We start from the raw sequence: 6004 nt of genomic DNA on the forward strand, positions 1-6004 counted from the left end.
AAATCCATTGAATCCTCTACCTTCCCTACAGTTCTCAAAATAGCAAGGGTCACCCAATCCATAAAGGAGGAGACCAAACAGAGTTGAGTAACTATAGGCCAATATCCAACTTACACCCTCTCTCAAAAATCTTCGAAAAATTAATTCATAAATGAATCTACTCCTACCTCATCTCCCAAAACATACTCAACCCCTGCCAATTTGGATTCAGGCCTAATAAAAATACCAATGATGCTATTATACACATGCTAGAACATATTTACACTGCAATAGAGAAAAAAGAAGTCCCACTGGGGATCTTCATTGACTTACGTAAAGCTTTTGATACAGTTGACCACGACTTGTTCCACAGAAAATTGTCACACTATGGTATAAGAGGGCACTCCCTCAACTACCTAAAGTCATACCTCAGCAACAGAAGCCAATATGTGTATACAAATGGGGCAAACTTTTCCGCACAACCAATTACAGTTGGTGTCCCACAGCTAAGTGTCCTAGGCCCTCTTCTTTCTTATATACATAAATGACCTACCAAATGCATCGCAACTACTCAAATCCACACTATTTGCAGATGACACTACATACGTCTTCTCTCACCTGAGCCCAGTCATGCTAGCCAATATTGTAAATGCGGAATTACAGAAAATATCTACCTGGATGAGGACTAACAAACTTACACTAAACATTAACAAAACCTACTTCATTCAGTTTGGTAACAGAGCTACAGATGTCCCTCTTAACATAATGATAAATGGATCACCTATCACAAAGCTAACAGAGGGAAAATTCTTAGGAATCTACCTTGATAATAGACTCAAATTTCATAGACATATACAACAAATTTCTAAGAAAATTTCCAAGACCGTAGGCATACTATCGAAGATACGGTACTATGTTCCACAGTCAGCCCTCCTGGCCCTATCTCACCTATGGAATTTGTGCATGGGGCTCAACAACAATTAACCATCTCAAACCACTCATTACCCAACAAAAGGCTGCAGTCAGAATGATAACAAATTCCCACTACAGGCAGCACACTCCACCAATATTCAAAACACTAAACCTACTCACCATACAAAACATCCATACTTATTACTGCACCTATTACATACATAGAACACTTAACTCTGATATTAACCCTCCCCTCAAACATCTCCTTGCCAACCTCAACAGAACACATGACCATAACACAAGGCACATATCACTCTTTGATGTTCCTCGTGTCCATCTCACGCTATGCAAAAACTCAATGCACATAAAAGGCCCTAAAATCTGGAATTCATTACCTGTAAATATAAAAGAAACACTACCTGTTTATAAATTCAAGTCTCTTCTCAAAGATCACTTACTCACCCAAAACCAAATAAATACTGAATAACTGAACCTTATAAATTGTATATTTTCAATGTTTCTCACAATTATATCACATAAATGTTAAACCTAAGACCCAATCTAACTTTGTTATTTTTTAAATACACTACCTAACATTCTACTGAATGTACAGCAATGCATGCAACCATATGATCTGTCTTTGTAATACTCATTTGTGCTTTATTGTTATCTGCTTGCAATAATGTTTTATCACTGATTACATCATTGCTTAGTTAATCTTAAGTTAATTTTAAGCCTGCCCGTAATGCTATGCATACAAGTGGCTTTGGCATGCTGCTCTTACCTGTATTTTTTTGTACCTCTGTATGTATATTCAAATTATTAAATAAATAAATAAATAAATTAGTTCCATTTTCCTATTCTTAATACAAGTTATGTATCATTGGATCATAGAAAAATGTTAATGATAGTCAAGGAAAGCCATTAAATTACCCAATCCAGGCTTGGTGCTAGTTATTGTGTGTGATCAACCTAAATGAAAGACATCTAGTGGCTCTGGCAAGTTATTATGATGACAAGTTGAAGAACTGGACACACTTGCAACATTTGAGAATCTTTATTGTTGAAATGTTTCACCAACAAGTGGCTTCCTCAGTTTGGTACAGAGATGTATGATGGAAGATGAGGAGTTTGAGGTAATCAGTCCCTCAAGGGGCCCAGGGACACTTCCCTGTGGAACATCAATGTCCAGAGAGAGGTCTTGTTGAAGAGGTCATGTCCTTAATAGAGGCGAATTGCTGTCTATTAGGAAGGTAAGACTTAACAAATGCAAGTGCATGACCTCTGATACCATAATGATTAAGTTTATGATGCAGGATGCTGTGGTCTACTGTATCTAAAGCTTTCCTTAGGTCAGTAAAGAGTCCAGCGGATATTTATTTTTTTCAAGGACAGCTTCTCCTCACTTAACAACAGAGTTCCATTCCCAAGAACACATCACTAAATGAATTCATCACTAAGTGAGGAGCATACTATAATGGTAGTGGGTTTGTGTCATCCATCTTTGATATTTTAATGTCACCTTTGCACCATTTATAATGTTTTTAGTATATTTTTAAATTTTATACAGTAGTATACTGTATATTGTAATAAACAGAACAGAGGAAATCAGCTCTAATATACATTATTTAGGAATGCATACTCGTCAGAGAGCCCATCATAAGTCCGAGTCGTTGGTAAACGAGTACGTCGCTAAGTGAGGAGAAGCTGTACTGTGTAAAGTAGGTCTAGCATTTTAAAACTGCATCATTTGTGCTTTTATTTCTCCTGTAGCCAAACTGGCAGGGGTTGAGGATGTTTTGTGATGTTATAAAGGAGTATAATCTCTCATCTATGAGCTTCTCGAAGATTTTGGATAGCAAAGGTAAGTTAGATATTGGCCTACAGTTGTTTACATCTGTTGGGTCTCCACCTTTGTGTACCGGAGTAACCCTTGCTATCTGGAAATGTGTCAGGAAAGTGCTGGTTTCTAGTGATTTGTTAAAAGTATTGTAATGGTGGGTGAGAGGACATGAGTTGCTTGTTTGAACAACAGTGGTGGGGCAGAGGGATGATGGGAAGTTTCAATCTAAGTAATCACTTGCTTGGGTATTGATGACTTGATCCTATGGTTGAGAAGAAATCACTTACAGTGGTCCCTTAATAATCGTCCGGCCTGAAAGTTGTCCATTTCGGAAATACTGTAGTCCTGTTTTTTCGTCAAAATATTGGCTCGCAAATGGTCCAGTAACTCGCTAATAGTCCTTCGTCCCGGACGCGTACTCATGCTCTGAGCCACCTCGAGCCGCCTCGGCCTTTCCTTCCCAGCCAGTGTGCCATTGTTTACCAGTGAGCGACGGTCCCCTCACGTGCTCCAGCGAAATATTTCATAATATTCCATTTATTTTAGTGCTTGCAAGTTATTTAAGTGCTAAATAAGCTACCATGGCTCCAAAGAAAGCTCCTAGTGCCAAGCCTTTGGTAAAGAAGGCGAGAAATACAATTGAATTTAAGAAAAACATCATTGAACAATATGATAGTGGCGTACATGTGGGCGAACTGGCCAGGATGTATAACAAATCCCGTACAACCATATCTTCCATCATAGCCAAGAAAAAGGAAATCAAGGATGCTGTTGTTGCAAAGGGGGTAAATATGCTGACAAAAATGAGATCACCAGTACTCGAAGATGTTGAGAAGTTATTATTGGCGTGGATAAATGAGAAACAATTAGCAGGAGATAGTCTTATGACGTTGCTTATTTGTGAAAAGGCTAGGCAGTTGCATGGCAATTTGGTAAAGAAATTGCCTGCAACTAGTGATGATGTGAGTGAATTTAAAGCCAGCAAAGGCTGGTTTGAGAGATTTAAGAAGCATACTGGCATACACAGTGTGCTAAGGCATGTTGAGGCTGCCAGTTCGGACCACAAGGCGGCTGAAAAATATGTGCATGAATTCAAGGAGTACATAAACAGTGAAGGACTGAAACCTGAACAAGTGTTCAATTGTGATGAAACAGGCCTCTTTTGGAAGAAAATGCCAAAGAGGACCTACATTACTCAGGAAGAAAAGGCGCTGCCAGGACACAAACCTATGAAAGACAGGCTGACGCTAATGTTCTGTGCTAATGCTAGTGGGGATTTGAAAGTGAAGCCGTTACTAGTGTACCATTCTGAAAATCCCAGAGTGTTCAAGAAAAACAATGTTATGAAGAGTAAATTGTGTGTGTTTTGGAAATCTAATAGTAAAGCATGGGTCACGAGGGAAATTTTTGTAGAGTGGTTCAATGAAGTGTTTGGCCCTAGTGTGAAGAATTACCTCCTGGAAAAGAAATTAGATCTTAGGTGCCTCCTAGTAATGGACAATGCACCTGCTCATCCTCCAAACTTGAATGACCTAATTCTGAAGGAGTTTGGGTTCATCACAGTAAAGTTCTTGCCCCCGAATACCACTCCTCTCCTCCAGCCCATGGACCAGCAGGTCATTGCAAACTTTAAAAAACTCTACACCAAAGCAATGTTTGAAAGGTGCTTTAATGTGACCTCAGACACTCACTTGACCCTACGAGATTTTTGGAAAAAACACTTCAGTATTCTCCATTGTGTAAGCCTTATAGGTAAGGCTTGGGAGGGAGTGACTACCAGGACTCTGCTTGGAGAAAATTGTGGCCAGATTGTGTCCACAAGAGGGATTTTGAAGGGTTTGGGGCTGACCCTGATAAGCCTATGTCAGATGTTAAATCCATTGTGGCACTGGGGAGTTCCATGGGGTTGGATGTGAGTTTGGAGGATGTGGAAGAGTTGGTGGAGGACCACAACAAAGAGCTAACCACTGAGGAGCTGCGAAAGCTTCAGCAGGAACAGCAACAGACTGCAGCTCAGAATCTTGCTGCAGAGGAGGAAGAGAGATGGAGGAAGGTGCCTTCTTCAGAAATTAAGGAGATTTTTGAAATGTGGGGTAGGATGGAAAGATTTATGGAGAAACATCACCCAGAGAAGGCTGTTGCAAGCCATATCGGCAACTTGTTCAGTGACAAAGTCTTGGCCCATTTTAGGGAAGTTTTAAAGAGACGCCAGAAACAGAGCTCTCTGGACAGTTTTTTTTGCGAGACAGGACTCCAGTGACTCTCAAGGTGGTCCTAGTGGTATTAAGAAACAGAGAAGAGAAGTAACCCCAGAAAAGCAATTGGTACCCGAGGTGTTGATGGAAGGGGATTCCCCTTCCAAACAATAAATCATCCAATCAGTCTCCTTCTCCAATCTTCCATACACAAAGAAGAATTGCCAATAAAGGTAAGTGTTATTCTGTTAATGTTTAATTCATCATGTGCCACTGTATTGTTTATGTACTACATCTATATTTCATGTAAAAAAAATTTTTGTTTTAATACTTCTGGGTGTCAGGAACGGATTAATTGAATTTACATTATTTCTTATGGGGAAAATTGATTCGTAAATCGTCCATTTCGATAATAGTCCCACTTCCAGGAACGGATTATGGACGATTATTGAGGGACCACTGTATCTTGTTAGCTGTATCAATAGGCTGGAGTTGTGGTTCATTTGGTTTAGTTAGGACAATATCTTTAATTTTGTTTACCTTTTGGGTGCCCAGTGTCTTCCAGGTCTTCTTAATATCTCCTCTCATTTCAGTGAATTTATTAGAATAGTACAGTTGCTTAGACTTTCTTATAAGTTTGCTGAGGTCTGATGTATAGTTTTTACTAAGTTCTTTAGCTAATAAGCCCTCTCTGTATTGTTTTTCATATTGGTGTTTTCATCTATGAATCCTTGAATGGTATACTTTAGTAAGCCACACGCAACTTAATCATTTTTTAGTGATCTGTTTAGTTTTTGTGGGACAATGTTTGTTATACAGTACATGTATTTTATTTAGAAATATGTCTATTCATTCACTGATACCACTGGCATTGGAAAATTCTGTAGGCCAGCCAAATGAGCTTAGAACTGCAGTGAAGTTACTTATTGCTGCCTCATCATGGAGTTGAAAAGAGATCTTGCTAGAAATGTTTGTTAGGAGGAAGGTTGGGTAGTGGTCAATAGTGTTGTGTGATTATCCCTGATTTAAGGGGAGTTAGTATATTTGTCCACATATGGTCAATTATCAATGCACT

This window comes from Cherax quadricarinatus, chromosome 75 (genome assembly GCF_038502225.1).
Source record: "Cherax quadricarinatus isolate ZL_2023a chromosome 75, ASM3850222v1, whole genome shotgun sequence".
In the NCBI taxonomy this organism is placed as follows: Eukaryota; Metazoa; Arthropoda; class Malacostraca; order Decapoda; family Parastacidae; genus Cherax; species Cherax quadricarinatus.